At 40.1% G+C, this 19,785-nt stretch overlaps 1 protein-coding gene across 8 annotated transcripts in view; it reads left to right on the plus strand.

Moving 5' to 3' along the window:
* The window catches only part of ZHX3 (zinc fingers and homeoboxes 3), a 134,472-nt gene that overhangs the window by 46,342 nt on the left and 68,345 nt on the right, over positions 1-19,785 (plus strand). For all 8 annotated transcript variants that reach the window (XM_019749006.2, XM_074317284.1, XM_074317287.1 and 5 more), the window contains one exon: positions 19,209-19,325. The gene's annotated coding sequence lies outside the window, so the exon portion shown is untranslated. The remainder of the gene's footprint in view (positions 1-19,208; positions 19,326-19,785) is intronic.

Raw genomic sequence — 19,785 nt, forward strand, 5'->3', positions numbered from 1 at the left:
CAATGAGGTATGTGGCACTTTTTCTAAGGTGAGTGTGTATACTTAATTGTCAGACCTCATACCTTCAGACTATGCCCAACACTTCTGGTGAAGGAAAATGTTTAACTGCAGACCAGGAGTCGTAGGCATATAATATAAAGGTGGGACTTTGTCTCTTACAAGACAGGAGTGGTATTAATAGTTACCTATGGAAAATTTTGGGCCGTCTCTGTAAGTACAGTTTTTTCCCCCCCAAATATCATTCTGGTCAGCTAAGACTTGTCTTTTGCAGTCCAGTTTTTCTGCCTGTGGACCTCCAATTTGTCACTCTTCTGGCCAACTTTGGCATTGGCTGGGGAAACATCCCAAGATCTTTCTAGTTTTCTAAGTTAGTAATTAACATTAAAGCACACAATTATAACCATGTATTTATTTAGCAAATATTTAGTAAGTGTCTATTGTGTGCGAGTTACTACTGTTCTAGCAAAAGGGATGAAAGCACTGAGCAGAAAGTCACTGCCATCAGGGAGATTTCAAATTCACAAAGGAGTGGCTGTAAAGTTGCCGTCAAACATGAAGTAAAGGAAATGAATCAGGTCTGAGGGAGCTGATGAGTGTGGTTTGGACATGTTGAGCTTGGGAGGCAATGGGCCGTCCAAGAACAAACATCCAGTGGGCAGCTGGCTCTGTGGTTGAGAAGAAGCTGCTCTGGGGATTGTTGGCGTGTAAGGTGGGACCTGAAGCAACTGGAACAGAGGCCATCAGGGGAACTGAGTAGTCTGAGAGCAGGAGAGAATCTAGGGTGGCATGATTCTTGGCACCTTGTTAGGACCAAATAAAAGTTTATTAATTCATTTATTTGATCAACAGATGTATTTCTTTTAGACTAATTATGTAATAAGCATTCCTTATTCAGTAATTGTAATATTACGAAGCAAGTACAATTTTCTCATTACTTTGGGAGAACTAATTCTTTTCTATTACAAGGATTTGAGATGTGGAGGTTTTTGTGTAATAACCTTTTTTTAGAATTATGTAAGTAATACGCCAACACACAGATACTTGTAACAGCCAAAATATACGCAAGTGTAAAGTTTGTCCCTTTTACCTCTCTCCTCACCCTTTATTTTTTATGACTTTGTGTGTACAGTTCACCTTGAGGGAAGCTGTGTTCTGTGCAGAGTCTAGGTTGGAGATTGGAGAATGTGATTCCTCGTGTTTGTCTTTGACTCACAGTGACCGTAGATAGTTACATTGATGTCCAGTGAATACCTCCCTGGAGGTGTATGTGCCTTTGCTCTCAGAGGTGAGTGACCTTGCCTTTATAGGAAGTCATTCAATGACATAGTTAGTGGTAGCTGAATCTCCTGGAGAAGCTGTACTATAGCTGGACTGATGCAGTGGGTGGGGGGAGATCTCATTTCCAGGGTATAGAAAATCATTGGCGTGTGAATGCATGCAGGTTTGTGCTGAGAGGAGAAATTATGTGATTGCACTTGGCGTTGACAGAAGATCGCAGGATTTAGAATTTAAATGAAAAATTAGTCCAGAGCAAAAGCACAGAAAGGGTAGTTGGTATTGTTTTGACAACTTGCTGATCTCCGGTCTTCCCTGTCTTGGTAAAATGGTACCCTCCTGGACTTAGTTGTTATGGTGAGAAACCTGGACGTCATCGTTAAGAACTCTGTCCTCACACCCACTCCGCCGACAGGCCTGCCAATCCTACCTCCATCCATAGAAAACCCGCTTCTGCTGCCCGCACCCGAGTGCAGGCCCCGGTCCCCACTGCCCAGGACTTGTGCAGGAACCTTCTGCTTTCTCTTTCGGTTTCCACTCTTGCCTTTCTCCCATGCATTCTACACTTCAGCCAGAGTCATCTTTTTGGAAACGTAAATCAAATATGGATCTACTCCCCTGCTTAAAACTCTTAAATGGCTTCCTATTGCCCTTAGGATAAAAATGTAAATGTCTGGGCAGTGGAGAAACATTGCGGCCCCAATACTTACCACTGGGAGGTTGTACTCCCTGCTGTTCCTCCTCTGCCCTTACCTTCACCGTGGGCGCCCCGTTCTTCCAGCATGCCTTTAGTCAAGGTTTGACGGGAACTATGAACACACCAACCAGGGGAAGCTGTGGAACCACATCAAGCATAGGTATGAGAATCGTTAGTTTCTTGGAGGCCCCCATCCAGGCCAGAAGGACGAGGTTCCCATCCAGGCCCCCATCCGGGCCAGAATGACCAGGTTCCCATCCAGGCCCCCATCCGGGCCAGAAGGACCAGGTTCCCATCCAGGCCCCCATCCGGGCCAGAAGGACAAGGTCACCCCCCAGCTGTGTGCCCAGAGCCAGGGCCTCAGCTTGCAGATGACGCTCACAGCACTCTCCATGGACCACCTTTAGCTGTTGGCAAGAAATGGCCTCACCTGACAGACTCTTTAACCTCTGCTCTGTTGGAAGTATGTTTCGTCCGTCATCAACAAATAAATGTAAATTGTCCTTGAGAAAAAAACCTTTTCATTCCCCATCTTGGTCTGCAAGGCTGTGTGTGACATACCCTGGACTAACTAACATCATCTTGAACCCTCTCACCTCCACTCAGCACCGTCCATCCCGTTCCTGGAGCAGGCCATCCTTTTATTGGAATCTAACATTTTCTGTAGGCATCAAAATAGAAATAGCACCTATGTTTCCTCCACAAATAAGAAGACTTTCAAACTGTGTCTGCTTTTTCCTACTCTTGGTTCCCAGATTTTTTATCAAAGTTTCTGATTAATTTTCTACATTATGCCTGTTTTCTTTCAAGAATTCTTTTTACCAATTGCATTACACTTCACATTCTATATGATCAATAATTGTCCAGATTTAACTATAAGCCTTACTTATTTCTTTGATGAACACTGCTTCTTACATCCCAAGAAAGAATTTCTGAAATTCAGATTTAATTTTGCTACAATACGACTTTGAGTCTCTTCTCCACACCCGTCTTCCTCGCCCCACCCCCACCCCACCGCTCCGAAATGCATGCATGGTGAACTTCATGGAGCCCTTGCACGCCAACATATTTTTATTTTGCCTTTGTACTTAAATGATAGTATTGGGAGGAGGGGTATGGGATTCTAAGTCTAAAATTATCTTTCCTTCAAAACTTTGTAGAAATTGCTTCATTTGTGTTTCAGCATCTGGTGTTGTAGATAAGGTGTGTGGTGCAAATCCAGTTTTCCTTTTGCTGTGGTTAGTGCTCCTGCTATCTTCCCCACCTTAGATGGCAAGAGTCTCTTTATTTTCTGCAATTTAAAAAATTTGCCAAGTTGTATTTAGGTGCTTTTCTAAAAAAAAATATTATAAATATTATAAACCATTGGCAGACCCTTCAACCTAGTACAGATCCCTTTTCAACTCAGAGAAATTTGGTCCTTTTATTTCTTTGGTAATTTCTTTTCCTCCATCCTACCTCTTTTAAAAAAATTAGACCTATGTTAGATATATACTGGGTCACCTAATTTATCCTCCTTTCTCCCCTCATATTTCCTGTCTCTTGGTTTGGGAAAATTTACCAGTTCAATCTTTCAGATCACTGCTTGTATCTTTTGTAATGCTCCGTTTGCTTTTCAGACCTCTGTTGAGAGGTTCAAAAAATAATTTTGTTTGCAGTTTTGCTTCTTTATTCCCCAGAAGTAACTTTTAGTATTGTTTTCCCCCACCCTTAGTGTTTCATAATCTTTGAAATGGTATCTTCAAAGTCTTTCAGAGAATACTGAAATTATTTTGTTTCCTTTGTTAACCCTGTGCCTCTGGGCTTGGCTCCTCTATTCAATTTGGTGTCACTTTTTAAAAGATTTTTATTAAAATACAGCCAACATACAATATTATATTATCATATTATTGTGTACACACTAGCTCAACATTTATATACCTAAAGAATTGATCACCATGATAAATCCAGCAACTGTCCCGCACAATCACAATATTATTGACTACATTCCCCGTGCTGTACATTACATCCTCATGACTTGTTTTTTACTTGGAAATCTGAACCTCTTATTCCTTTCTAAAAATTTTTTAATTATAATCAACATTCAATATTATTTTATATTAATTTCAGGTGTATAGCATAGTGGTTAGACATTTATGTAATTTAAGAAGTGATCTCCCTGACTAGTTCGAGCAATATCCCATTGTATATATGTACCACCTCCTCTTTATCCATTCATCCATCGACAGACACCCAGGCTGCCTCCACATCTCGGCCATTGTAAACAGTGCTGCAATGAACATATGGATGCACATGTCCCCTTGAAGTAGAGTTTTGGGTTTCTTTGGATAAATACCCTGAAGTGGGATTACTGAGTCCTTCTTTGTCTCTTCTTATAGCCTTTGTTTTAAAGTCTATTTTGTGCAGTATAAGTATTGCTACCCCAGATTTTTTTGTGTTTTTTTTTCATTTTCATAAAATATCTTTTTCCATCCCTTTACTTTCAGTCTGTATGTGTCTTTCAATCTGAAGTGAGTCTCTTGTAGACGGTATATGTAAGGGGCTTGTTTTCTTTTCCATTCAGTCACTCTATCTTTTGATTGGAGCATTTAATCCATTTACATTAAAAGTAATTGTTGATAGGCAATATATAGTAGTTATTGCCATTTTATTCATATTTTTTATTTTCCCCCCATTTTAAGTGCCTCTGAGAGTCCTTGTAATTTGGGTTTGATGTTGATGAACTCCTATAGTTTTTTCTGTCTGGAAAGCTCTTTATCTGTCCTTTGATTCTAAATTATAGCTTTTCTAGGTAATGTTGGTTGTAGGTCCTTGCTTTTCATTACTTTGGATATTTTGTGCCAATTCCCTCTGGCCTGCAAAGTTTCTGTTGAGAAATCACCTGATAGTCTTGTTGAAAAATCATCTGATAGTCTTATGGGAGCTCCCTTGTATGTAACTGTTATTCTCTTGCTGTTTTTAAGATTCTTTCTTTGTCATCAACCTTTGGCATTTTAATTATGATGTATCTTGGTGTGGGCCTCTTTGGGTTCATCTTGTTTAGGACTCTCTGTGCTTCCTGGGCTTGTATATTTATTTCTGTTGACAGATTAAGGAAGTTTTCTGTCATTTCTTCAAAAAGGTTTTCAATTCCTTGCTCTCTCTCTTCTCCTTCTGGTACCCCTATGATTTGAATGTTGGTACGCTTGATGTTGTCCCAGAGGCCCCTTAAACTATTCTCATTTTTTCAGATTATTATTTTTAATTTTTTGCTATTCTGTTTGGGTGTTTTCTGCTACATTATCTTCCAAATTGCTGATTTGAACCTCTGCTTTATCTAATCTAATTAGATCTCATTTCCCTCTAATGTATTCTTCATTTCAGTTATTGTATTCTTTATTTCTGATGGATTCTTTTTTGTTTTCTACCTCCATTTTAATTTTTCTTGTCTCTTTATTGAAGTTCTCCCTGAGTTCATTGAGCATCCTTATAACCAAAGTTTTGAACTGTGCATCTGGTAGATTGCTTATCTCCATTTTGTTTAGTTTTTTTAATGGAGGTTTGTTCTGTTCTTTCATTTGGGACATGTTTCTTTGTCTCCCTATTTTGGCTGTGTTCCTGTGTTTGTTTCTATGTATTAGGTAGGGCTGCTGTGTCTCCTGGTCTTAGTACAGTGGCCTTATGTAGTAGGTGTGCTGTGGGGCTCAGTGGCACAGTCTTCCTGGTCATCTGAGCTGTGTGCTCCAGGTGTGTCCCTTGTGTGGGCTGTATGTGCCCTTCTGTTGTAGTTGAGCCTTAGTTGCTGGTTGCACATCAATGAGAGGGATTGGTCCTTGGGCTGATTGTTTGTGAGGACTGGCCATGACTACAGTGGAGGAGTTGTAGTGCAGGGGCTGACCCTACAGAGCAGGATTCGCTTTAGCAGGGCTCTGGTGCCTGCCCTTTGTGCTCTTTGGGTGTGTCATCCCCAGAGGTGTCTGGGTGATGCTCCAGCTGGGTCTGAAGCTAGCCACTGGGCATACCAGCCCTGGGGCCTTCTTGGAGAAGCTTCACCACAGGCCAAGTTTAGCCCCAGCTTGTGCCCTGCCCAGGGCCACCTGGCATGAGCCACAGAGCAATCCAGAGATGGCCACAACCCACAGTGGGCTTGGAGGTGCCTTTAGAGGCCAAGCCACAAATTGAGGCTGGCTCTTGCTAGTGCTGGGCTTAGGGCTGCTCAGCCAGAGGTATGGGACACACTGAAGTCAGATGTGCTTGTTTGGGTTTTGTGAACCTTTGAGAGATTTTAGGACAGTTCGCAGCATGCACCAAGGCAGGTTGTTTATACAGATAAGCCACTGGATGCAGCTTGAGTGGGTCTGAAAGTTGGGTGGGGTGGGGTCGGGTCTCAGGGAACCAGGGCGAATGAATGGTGTTAGATAGGTTGATAGAGACTCAGGTATGGCAGCTGCCTGCGTTCACATGCCAGGACCAGGGAGAGGTCAACAAAGAAACAATGGCTTCCATCAGCTCCTCCATCTGGGAGAAAGCTAGCCCTCCACCCCTCAGCCTGAAGCCAGATAATTCAGTTCCTCCTCGTATGTCCCTGATGCCTTTTGAGCTGCTGCCCCAGCACTGGAGCTCAGAGTGAATGACACCCTCTGAGAGTAAGGCCATGCACGGGCCCTTTCAGAGGAGTGCCTTTGATTGCAGCCACCCTAGTCTCACTCAGCCACAATCTCCACTTGTTTTCACAACCAAAATTATGGGACTTCTCTCCCTGGCACTGAAACCCTGAGCTGGGGAGCCTAGTGTGGGGCTGGGACTCCTTGCTCCTCTGGAGGTGGGGGTGGGGACTCAGCAGCCAAGATAACCCTCCAGACTTTTAATGGTCACACGTGGGTGTGGGACCAGCCCGTTTTGCATCTCTCCCCCTTCTACTAGTGTCGAAGTGGCTTCTTCTGTATGTCTTTAGTTGTAGGACTTCTGTTCAACTAGGGTTCGGCCAATTCTAAATAATAATTTTCTGTAGTTTAGTTGTAATTTTGATATGGTCCTGAGAGGAGGTAAGCACAGCATTGCCTACTCTGCCATCTTGACCAGGTTTTGGTGTCACTTTTCAATCTACTGTTTTTCTGTTCACATTTATAAATGGTGATCCCAATCAGTGGTTTTCAATCCTAAGTGTGTATTAAAATATCTGGAAAGCATCTAAATACTAATTTCCCATCCCTCTATAAGTGCTGATTCAGTTGGATTGGGGTGGGGCCCAGGCAATTGGTATTTTTTAAACTTTATTTTTTACCACAATCCAGTTTTATTTTTATTTATTTTTATTGAGGTATAATTCATATATAACAGTTAGTTTCAGGTGTACAATATAATTATTTGATATTTGTATCTATTGCAAAATTATCACCATAGTAAATCACCATGCAGTTATAAAGTTGTTGTTGTTGTTGTTGTTTTTTAAGATTTTATTGGGGAAGGGGAACAGGACTTTATTGGGGAACAGTGTGTGCTTCCAGGATTTTTCCAAGTCAAGTTGTTGTCCTTTCAATCTTAGTTATGGAGGGTGCAGCTCAGCTCCAGGTCCAGTTGCCATTGTTAGTTGCAGGGGGCACAGCCCACCATCCCTTATGGGAGTCGAACCAGCAACCTTGTGTTTGAGAGGACACGCTCCAACCAACTGAACCATCCGGCCACCCAAGTTGTTTCTTTCTTTTGATAAGGACTTTTAAGATGTAATCTCTTAGCAACTTTCAAATATGCAACATAGTACTATTAACTATAGTCACCTTGCTAAACATTACATCTCTGTGACTTGTTTATTTTATAACTGGAAGTTTGTACCTTTTGACCCCCTTCAGCCATTTCACCCCCCTTCTCCAACTCTGGCAACCTGTCAGTCTGTTCTCTGTATCTATGAGCTTCTTGTTTGTTTGTTTCTTTTTAGATTCCACACGTAAGTCAGATCATACAGTGTTTGTCTTTCTCTGACTTATTTCACTTAGCATAATGCCTTCAAGGTCCATCCACGTTGTCACAAATGGCAAGATTTCATTCTTTTTTATGGTTGAGTAACGTTACTTTACACACACACACACACACACACACACACACACACACAGCACATTTTCTTTATTCTTCAGCCATCAATGGACACTTAGGTTGTTTCCATATCTTGGTTATTGTAAGTAATGATGCAATAAATATGGGGGTGTATATGAAGTCTGACAATTAAGTTCGAGAACTTGTTGCAACGATGTTGCTAACCTTTTTTATATCAGAGGGATTATTCATTATGAATTTGTACCAACTGGACAAACAGTTAACCAAGTTTATTATTTGGAAGTGCTGAAAATGCTACGTAACAAAGTTAGATGACCTGAACTTTTTGCAAACAATTCATGGCTCTTGCATCACGACAATGCACTAGCTCACACGGCACTGTCTGTGAGGGAGTTTTGAGCCAGTAAACAAATAACTGTATTGGAACACCCTCCCTACTCACCTGATCTGACCCCCAAAGACTTCTTTCTTTACCTGAAGTTAAACGAAATATTGAAAGGAAGACATTTTTATGACATTCAGGACATCAAGGGTAATACGATGACAGCTCTGATGGCCATTCCAGGAAAAGAGTTCCAGAATTGCTTTGAAGGGTGGTCTAGGCACTGGCATCAGTGCATAGCTTCCCAAGGGGAGTACTTCGAAGGTGACCATAGTGATATTCAGCAATGAGGCATGGAGCACTTTTTCTAGGATGGGTTCATGAACTTAATTGTCTGACCTGATGTATTTTTTTTTTTTAATTTATTGGGGTGACAATTGTTAGTAAAGGTATATCTTTTTGAATTAGTGTTTTCTTTTCTTCCTTTTTTGTTTTTGGATAAATATCCGAAGTGGAATTTTTCAAATGTTTTGAAGAACCTCTATATTGTTTTCCATAGTGACTGCACCAATTTCCCTTCCAACCCAGCAGTGCACAAGGTTCTCCACATCCTCACCAGTCCTTGTTATTTCTTTTTGATAACATCATGCATAATACAACATAAGACCAGGTCGTATATTAATTTTTGCTCCAAAAGATGCAGAGCTGATTTTCCGGCTAGGTCTTATTTTCCGGGAAACATGGTAGCATGACTATTGTGAAAAAGAAATAACAAGGACTGGTGAGGATGTGGAGAACCTTGTGCACTGCTGGGTGGGAAGGGAGACTAGTGCATTAATGTGAGTGCGTTACATTAATTTTTGCTCCAAAAGGCACATTAGAGCTAATTGTCCGGCTAGGTCTTATTTTGGGGGAAACATGGTAACAGGCTTGAGGCAATACCTCGTTGTGGTTTTGATTTGCATTTGCCCGATGATTAGTGATGTTGAGCATACCTGCTGGCCGTTTGTATGTCAGTGGATATTTTTTAAAAGCTCCCCAGATGATTCTGATATGCAACCTGAGTTGAGAATCTTTTTTTTTTTTTTTTTTTTTAATATTTTTCAATCATGTACAATATTCTTTTTTTATTTTATTTTATTGGGGAAGGGAAACAGGACTTTTTTATTGGGGAACAGTGTGTACTTCTAGGACTTTTTTTTCCAAGTTGTTGTCCTTTCAATCTTAGTTGTGGAGGGTGCCGTTCAGCTTCGAGTTGTTGTCCTTTCAGTCTTAGTTGTGGAGGGCGCAGCTCAGCTCCAGGTCCAGTTGCCGTTTTCTAGTTGCAGGGGGCGCTGCCCACCATCCCTTGCGGGAGTCAAACCGGCAACCTTGTGGTTGAGAGCCCGCACTCCAACCAACTGAGCCATCCGGGAGGCAACTCAGCTCAAGGTGCCCTGTTCAATCTTAGCTGCAGGGGGCGGAGCCCACCATCCCTTGCAGGACTGGAGGAGTTGAACTGGCAACCTTGTGGTTCAGAGCCCACTGGTCCATGTGGGAATCGAACCGGCAGCCTTCGGAGTTAGGAGCATGAAGCTCTAACCACCTGAGCCACCGGGCCGGCCCTGAGTTGAGAATCTTGGTTGTGTGAGGAGAGCGGTAAGTGTAGCAGATTTCCTGAGCACAAGTAGGAATTGTTTTTCTAGGAGTAAATTCAGAGTACAGGAGCCCTGCTCCTGCTCTACTAAGTTCCCTGGGTTCTGGGAGGATGTGTGCCTTGTCCTTTGACGTGCTGTTTCTCCATCCACTAGTCCTGCCACTTATGTGGGTGGTCCCTACTGCCAACCCCCACTTTCTTATAGAGAGCTATTCTTACACTTTCGCCTTTTTCAGAACACTGAAGGAGGCAGCTGTCACCCAGACCTTTAATTATCCTCCTGACAATCCCTGGACCACTTCCACTTCCATATCCAGCTTTCACTGTTGCTGAGTTTGGGTGTGTTTCCACCCAAGGTTCTCTTGGGAACACTCACATTTTTAGGAATCTCTGCTTTTGCTTGGTTCAAGTTGAAGGTTCTTCTATGTGGTTAGCACCGCCAGCATTCAGGTCTGATGGCTTTTTTTTGCCAAGAATTCCTCACTATTCTTCTGATGGCATCTTTCCTGTTTATCCTGTGCTACTGTGGACTTATTCTTACTTTTATATTTTTATAACATATATTCTTACTGTTATAATAAATAATTGAATAGTCTTTTATATTTGTCATTTTAAGGAAGGGGAGAAGCACATTCAAATGACCCATCATTTGTCATGAACCAGAAGTTCCCCAAACACTTTTTGGTTACCTCTGAAAAGTGTCAGATAGCCAAGGAATTTAGAAGACTGTTCATAGAAGAGGAACTACTAACACAAGTGGTTTAACCAAATGAAAAACTACTTATTCCATTAATAGAAAATGCATTTAAAGTTGTAAGATACCATTTTCACACATCAAATTAGCAAAGCGTGTGTTTTGCGGAGAGTTGTAGTGGGAGATGTGGTGGGAAACTTATGAGGGGTGGGGAGTGTGTATGTGAGAGACAGAGAAAGAGAATTTAATGCCGGTGAGGATGCAGTAGCTCAGACATTCTTCCATACTGCCTGTGGATTGCAAATTGATAGAACTCTCAGTGCAGTTGGACAGTATGGTCCTGAAAAATATTCATACTTTTTGACCTAGGGAGTCAAATACTGGCAGTCTAGCCCATGGAAATAATCTTAGGTTAAGACAATAATTTATATGCAGAGATGTTTATTTCCATATTATAAAGGAAATAAAAACAAAAACAAAATGAACGTGTTCAAGTGACTACACTAAGCAGCTATTAAATTATGGTGCATCTACGTAGCCAACAAAATTCTACAAACCAAATGAAGCTAGCAAAAATCAGTGTTTAGAGAGAGATTTTTAATGACAGAGGGGAAATGCTCATGTAGTTTTTAATGATGCTAAGTGATAAAAAAGACATATTCTAAAACATTTAAACAGAATATCAATTCTATAAGAAAAATGTATGTGCAAAGAAAAGTAAAAATTAACAGTAGTGATTGTTTTTATCAACTGGATTATGTGAGTCTTCCCCCCTATAGTCTTATATTCTTCTGTATTTTCCACATTTCTGCAATAAGTATATTATGATCGGGGGAAAATCAATATATTGTAATTGCCAAGCTGTCTCACAGAGAATAAAAATGGCCAATAATTGCATGAACATATTTAACCTCACTAATTATTTAAAAATGTGAAGAAAGCTGAGTGACATGGAAAATGTTTGTTACATATATTTAAGTGAGAAAAAAATAACAATACATACACTCTGATCCCAGTTTGTTAAACTTGTGTGTGCGGGCATGTGTGTGTGTGTATCAAAATGTTGACAGTGCTTATCTCTGAGTGGTGGATATTTTTCAGATGTCTTTTAATTTTCTTCTTTATGCTTAGAATTTGGATTATGTGAGTTTTCTCATCTTATAATCTTATCTACTCTTCTGTATTTTCCAGTTTTCCTATAATGAATGTGTATTGCTCTTAAAATCATGGGAATTTTTTTCATACATTAAAAAATGTCAAATTACTTTTTCCACCCTCTATACTATACTTTCTACTCTTAAAACATACTTAAAATATTTAACTTGGATGTTAGAGTAAGAGAAATTTTGAGGAATTCTTTATGTAATTCAGTTTTAAGAATGAAATGAATACATTAATATAAATTTCTATAGTGCTTTAAAGATATTTATCTTTGTTTTGTCTAAAGAAGTATATTTGATTTCTTCAAATATTTTGCCTCTGTCTCAAAATATTAGGCACATAGGTGCAACATGATGGATAATTGCCTTTTTGCCTCTTCTTATAAAGACTTCTGAACTTCTTTATTTCTAAAAATTGAGATATAGTTTACATGCAGCAAAATGTGCAGATTTTAAATGTATAGTTCAGTAAGTTTTAACAAATTTTTATACCCATGTAAATACTACACCAATCAATACATAGAATAGTTTTGACTCCAGAAAAGTTCCCTTATGTTCCCTTCCTGTCAGTCTCCACCACCCAAAGGTAATTTCTGTTCTGATTTTTACCACCATAGATTAATTTTGTTTTTTCTAGAACTTCATATAAATGGAATCATATAATATGTTCTTTTATGTCCAGCTTCTTTTGCTCAACATGATTTTGAGATTCATCTATATTGTGTGTATCAGAAACGTATTCTTTCTTTTTAATTGCCCAGTAGTATTCCATTGTATGAACCACCATTTGTTTATCCATTCTCATTCTGATAAACGTGTAGGATGTGTCCAGGTTTGGACTATTTCAAAATCAGGGATGCTTAGTTTGAAGCTGTATCATAAACCCCACCCAGCATGCCACCCTGCTCCTCTTTTCCTGTCTAGCAGTGCTTGCAAATCAGGCATTTGCCGACAGTTAAGGGCCTGTTTCCAGGAGCTTATAACTAAGACCACCACAAAGAGAGCTGAGAACAAAACTAAAGTGGGCCCCACCAAGTCCAGGACAGATGCCGCAGGAGTTTAGCTCCTGGATGCAAAGTGGCAGGCCTACAAATGAACAGGAAGCTCTTTTTACAGAAAGAAACAAAAGAAAGAAAAACTAAGCAGTGAAAGAGCTACGGGTGCCCAGCCAGGACAAGAGAGCTACTGATGTTAATAAACTGGAACCAAATCCCAGCAGGTGTTTGAGGCCACTCAGAATGCTGAGTGCTGCCTACACTGGGAGTGGGGTGGGGGTGCTTCCTTACCCAGCTGGCCCTGCAGGGCCCATCGGGGCTCCTGCTAGAGCTTCTGGGGTACGGACTGCCAGGATGACCGGAAGCCGGTGCTCTGCGGCCCTGGCTCCTCTTCCGATAGAGGCTGCATAAAAACCTGGGAAAAACTCCCCCTAGACTCAAGTGGCTGTCCTACCTTCAGCTATGCAGTGTATTCCCCAAGAGCAGAAATTGTGAATTCTGGGTTGGAGAAGTCCAGGATGTCTCTCTCTCTCTCTGTCTCTCTCTCTCTGTCTCTCTGTCTCTCTGTCTCTCTCTCTCTCACACACACACACACTCACTCTCTCTGACAGAATAGAGCACAGCCCCCTTCCCCCCCACTGCCACCTCATTCCTTGTAGACTGTACTTCCCTCTTGCCACCACCAGCCAAGCAGAAGAAGGTCTTTATCCCATTTCCTGGGGCACTGCCCCTTCATCCCACTTGTCCCCTGAATCTTGACACAGAGTTCACGGTGACTGCATGCAAACAGAGCTGAGGAAGTGTGGAGGGAGAGATACACTTCTTCAGTTAGCTTGCTGAAAACACTCTTATACGATGGGAAATAGTGTGGACGCTGAAGACAGGGCCCTCATCAGGCGATGGCAGGGTTATAGAAGAGGGCGCCCTCTCCACCTGCCATATTATAAGGGCTTTCCAGTTCTGGAAGAATTCATGGCAAAACTCATGCCATGAGAGCGTCTACCACACATCACACTGACCAGCTTTACTGACAACTGTCCTAAAAGGTACTCTGACGCTCGGCGGAGGGCTCAGCCAGCAAACAGTCCACTGGACTGTTTCTTCCCAGGACTGCTGTTGGCAGCTACCTTACTGCATCAGGGTCTTACCTGCTTAGCTTCTGGCCCCTTTTCTTGCCCAGGTCTGTTTCTTTCCTTGTCTCTTTTCCTTGCCCCCTTCAAGAGACTTTGTGGTTAAAAAACAAAACAAATACAGACCTTCTAACTTTGCATTAGCGAGCATTCCTGCCAAGGCACTGACCCTGAGCACCTGCCAGAAGATATTTTTATTGTCTTTGGTTTCATTATAGATGATAAAAATACATGGAATTGGATTTCTTTTTCCTGGGATTTTGACTGTTCGTTGTTTATTTCAACACCAGATGGTATTTTCTTATTGAAGTTATTTATAAGCAGTTTGATTCTTAAAACGCTTTTTGATGTTGCTGGATCACCTTGCACTGAGAGTCTCACGTGACACATAGGTTGGGAGGAGGTCTGAGCTGGAGCTTTGAAAAGTTTCCACCAAACATGGGGACTGAAGCAATCACTGCCCCTCAGACTAATAATCTCCTGGTCTCAAAATGACTTTTAGTTTGGGGGAATATATAATTTCCTTGAAATTGCTAGTCTTAGAAAAAGCCACAGTTATTTTTCCTGGGTTACTTACGTTGTCTTCAGTTCTAATTTTGATGTGAGAGCAAAGAACAGATTGTGTCCAGCCAAGTTACATTTATAACTTCAAACAATTGTTCTCTCATAGAATAGCAAAAAAATGTATAGAAAAAAGGCCTTTAAAAGTCTTCTTCCCTTCCCTCCCAATTACAGTTGACACTTCAAGCTAACACTAAGAAGTGCGTTTGAGCACAGTATTTGGGAAAGTGGCTAGTGTGCCCTATCAATTTTGGGAAATGTGAACTATATGAAGAGAATTCATGATACCATTCTATGAAGTCTGTTCAACAAGTTACTCTTTCCAGTGAACATATAAGGCTCATGAGTATCAATTCCTTTACTAGGAACTGAAGATGATAAAAATCCTTGGGTTCTGACCTTTTCCATAGATAAAAGCAAAGAGTAAGACCCTGAATAATTGACACTCGAATATAAATATTGGACTCTCCATGGCAAGTGTAAACTTCATATTTGTGAATTACGCCTGGGTGTTTGTAGATTACCACAGAGATATACACAACTAAAAGAAGTTATTGCATTACTTTATCAAGTACATTTTAAGATAACTTAAAATTACGCCATGGAATGGAAAGCTATCCCATGTTCATGGTTTGGAAGACTTGATATTATAAAGATGGCAATATTACCCAAAGCAATCTACAGATTCACTGTAATCGCTACCAAAATCCTGGCAGCCTCTTTTGCAGAAATGGAAAAGTTGATCCTAAAATCCACATGGAATTGCAAGGAACTCTGAATAGTAAAAACAGTCTTGAAAAATAATGCTGGAGGACTCATGTTTCCCAATTTTAAAAAGCTACAATAATCAAAGTAGTGTGGTACTGGCATAAAAATAGACATATGGATTAATGGAATGGAATTGAGAGTCTAGAAATAAACCCACACATCTAAGCAATTGATTTTTGACAAGGATGTCAAGACCATTTAATGGCGGAAAGGACAATTTCTTTAACAAATGGTACTGGGACAACTAGATATCCACATACAAAAGGGTAAAGTTAGAGCCAATCTCACACCATATACTAAAATTAACTCAAAATGGATCAATTGTAAGACCCAAAACTCCTAGAAGAAAACATAAGCCTAAATATTCATGACCTTGGATTTGGTAATGGACTCTTAGAAATGACCTCAAAGGCACAAGCAACAACAGCAATAAAAATAGATCAGTTGGACTTCATCAAAGTTTAAAATTCTTGTGCAGCAAAGGACACTATTTAAAAAATGGAAAGGCAATCTACAGAATGGGAGAAAGTGATTTTCAAATCTGATAAGGGCCCAGTATTCATAATATATATATTTTTAAAAACTCTTACAACTCAAAGACAGAAGGCAAACAACCCAATTAAAATATAGGCAAAGACTTGATTGGACATTTCTCTAAAGGAGATATGCGTATACAAATAGGCAACAAACATGAAAATATGCTCAGCATCATTGGTCGTAAGGAAATGCAAATCAGAAACGCTGTGCGATACCACCTCACGCCCACAGGATGGCTATAATTTTAAAACACTCAAACAAACAGAACATAAAAAGTGTTGGTGAGGATGTAGAAAAATTGGAACCCTCTTGCTTTGTTGGTGAGAATGTAAAATGCCGTAGTCACTGTAAAATAGTTTGGCAATTCCTCAAAAACTTGAATATTGAATTACCGTATGTTGCAGCACTTCTATGTCTATACCCAAAATAATTGAAGACAGGTATTCAAACAAATACTTGTACACCGCTGTTCATTGCAGCACTATTCACAGTTGCCAAAAGGTGGAAAACACCCAAATGTCCATCAGTGGCTGAGTGGATGGACAAAATGTGATGTATCCATACAATGGAATATTTTTCAGCCGTCAAAAGGAAAGAAGTAAAAAAAAAAAAGGGGGGGGATGAAGTATTGATACATGCTACAACATAGAAAAACTTCAGAACATCATGCCAAGTAAAAGAAGGTTGGCACAAAAGGTCACATATTGTATGATTGCATTTACATGAAATATCCAAAATGGTAAATCCATAGAGACAATAAAACATATTAGTGGTTTGCCAGGGGCTAGAGCAGGGGAATGGTAGTGACTACTTTAATGAGGTCAAGATTTCAGTATGGGGTGACTGAAATGGTTTGGAACTAGGTAGAGGTGACAGGTACACAACATTGTGAATGTACTAAATGCCACTGAATTGTATCCTTTAAAATGGTTAATTTTATGTGATGTGAATTTCACCTCAGTTTTAAAAAATTACATCATCTAGTTTTTGTGACATCATAAATAACTGTGGTTTTGTTGTCATAGTTACCTGTGACTGTTGGAACCCATGTGCTTTGTAGCATTAATTCATTGGGAAAGTTCTTTGCACCTGTGGGCAGGAAAACTCGAAGATGGATGATCCCAAGTGGGTTTCTTTCTTAAATAACAATTAAGGAATATAGTTTTGCTTTTTCATCTTGATAGTGTAGAAGCTGGTATGACTTCTACCTTAAATGGGTTATTTTAAAATATGATCTAGACTGATATTGGTTGGTTTCTTTTAATTTGAAAAAGCCTGTTTTAAATAAGTTCATATTATTTGGAGATGGAGCAGCGTTTAGTTTCATGAAAATTAATAGTAATTTTTAAAGAATCTAGGCTATACCTATGGAATTGCAGTAAGTTTTTTTGATGGTTTGCTATGTTGCACTGTTAGAGATTTTTGTGACACTTTCTAGAACCACTAAAAGTGCTTTTTATTGACAATGGAATTGGTGTCAGGAATAAAAATTCGGTTTAGATCAGTCAAGCAAGTTTGTGCAAAAACTGAAAACCTTCGTTTCTTAATTTTATCTTATACCTGTTTTGTTTTTTGAAGGAGGGACTTTAGGTTCGATTCTGGCTAAAGATCTGAGACTGAGAAGTGCTTCATAAAGGTAGAAGTGACTTGCCAATGACCAGGAAGCTTTTCTTTATGAATGAAGTTCATGTTTCTGCCCCTGTGTTATATGTGGACTTGTTTTTCCAGCAGGTGTTATCTATGCTAGTTTTCTTGCACACTCCCTCCTGGTTCCTCTTGTGATCCAAAATATGCCGTCCAGGCTGAGAGTTTGTAGACATGAAGCAAACAAAGCAAACGGGTTAGTAGTGGAGTGAACCCACAGCTTTTGCCATTGTTAATGTGCCGGTCAATCGACCTGGAGAGTAAAGGAAGAAATGCCTTGCTTGAGTGAGGATCTTGTGATTTGAAAGTTAGAAGGAATCTGGAAAGCATAGCCAAATATCTGGAATAAATATACTAAGCTGAAGTAGTGGGTGAACGTGAGCGAGTGTTCAGCTTAAAGTACTTATTGCCTCCGACTTCTGTAAAATTAAGATTTCCTTTTTGTGATGTGCACTGGATAATTTTTTAAAATAAGAAAAGGTCAGTTTTTAAGTTGTGAAGAATTAAAAGTCAAGCTTTTTGGTAAAGTATTAACTAGGGAAATTTTCCAACAAGGGTTAATTTTACTAGACACTGAGCTACTTACTATCCCATGACAGAAGAAAGTGCAGCAGTAAGTGGATGAGACCAGCTTGCTGCAAGATTCCATTTGCCCAGAACCCCTGCGTACATTTCCTCGCATGATTTACTTAACCTTTCTGTGCGTTGGTTTCCTCACCTGGGCAATTAGAATAATAGAATCTACCTCACAGGGTTGTTATAAAGATTGAATTAGTTAATTAATGTAGTTAAAGCTTAGAACAGTGGCTGACAGAGTCAAAGCTGGCTGTGTCTATATTAAAGACACAGGAATGCTGGTGAGAGATAACTCGGAGGTGCTTTGATGAGGGGTGCGTTTCTGAGGGGCACACCTGTTCACTTTCACAGATGCTCCTAGTCCCCACCCTTTCTAGTGTACTGATGCACTGTTCTGTCTGAGGTTCTGAGCCCTCTGGTACACTCTCTTTAGGGCCATGTACTGCTAATGGGAGTCTCAGCCAAGCAGAATGCTTTGAGAAAGAAGTAAAGAATTCAAAAGCAGTGGTTTTTCAACTGCTTCACAAGTAATTTTAAGATCTCATGAAGCATCTCTGGTGGTTTGTTGAAAGCATAATTACTGTCTCATTCATTCACCAGGAGTTACTGTGTGCCCATCATTGGCACTGGGCAGAAGGGCACGACATAGCAGTAAGGGTCAGAGACAGAGGTGAAGATAGCATTGTTCTTTGGCCTGGAACTCACACCTAGACCATTTTTGGTACCCCTGGAATCCATGCCAGGCAGCCCCAGGGCTTAGAATAGAAGAGCTTCAGAAAATAGCTCCTCCTTAATGGTGTGCATCCTTGAAGCTGTGTGTTACGTACACATCAGTTAGTGTATCGTTTCTGCTCAGGCATCTCAAACTTAGCTGGGAGAGAGAGGGAGCTCACCGGTGCGAAGAGTGTTAAAGATTTTAATGAATCATCTTGCTCTGATCTATTATATGGCTTTATTTCCATTTAATTTTTCAGTTTCTACTAGCATTTTTAATAGTTTTAAATTGCTAGTTTGTGTTTTAATGACTTCTTTTTACTCTCCCCACCCCCTTCACTTTGCTATTTGTGTATAGTTCTGGTGAAAATGAATGAGGAAAGGAGATTGATGAGATTGGATAACTCAGCTTCCTAGAATATACTTTACCCTTTTCTCCGTAAGTGATGATATGCTGCTTCTTTTATAGGACTGAATTGCAACTGCAGAAGCAACAAGTGAACCTTTAAAGATGCGTACAGGGCTGCATAGAGTGAAGAGAGAAACTGGAGAAACCAATGAAGTGAAGAAGAAGTATGTTTCCCAGGTAAATAGCATGCTTCTGAATTTTAGCAAGTTTCTTGTCATAACAATTACCATATCTTCGTAATGCCTGACTCTTTGAGCCATATTTAGTTTTTGTATTGCTGTTAAACATTCTTTATTCTCCTCTCTGTTTTTATTGCGGAGCGCTTTGATTAAATGATTCTTTTTTGGATTAATCTAAAAATCTGCATTAAATATGCAACTTAGGAGATTTCTTAGATCCCTTGATAGGAACCTGTTATACGTTAGGTTGACCGTTCACTATTATAAAAGTAGGATTGTCTGTTGGGTCTGTGATGTGCCATTTACTACAAGTCAGCTTTTAGTCGGAGTGCAAAACTTACACTTCTGCTTAATTAAATGACTGACTTGAAAAATTAGAACACTAATTTGAATATCAATGTACACTAATTTGAATATCAGTTTTCCAAGGTATGTTCTACAAGATATGTGACCCTGCC

The sequence above is a fragment of the Rhinolophus sinicus genome, linkage group LG13, assembly GCF_036562045.2.
Source record: "Rhinolophus sinicus isolate RSC01 linkage group LG13, ASM3656204v1, whole genome shotgun sequence".
NCBI classification, from domain to species: Eukaryota; Metazoa; Chordata; class Mammalia; order Chiroptera; family Rhinolophidae; genus Rhinolophus; species Rhinolophus sinicus.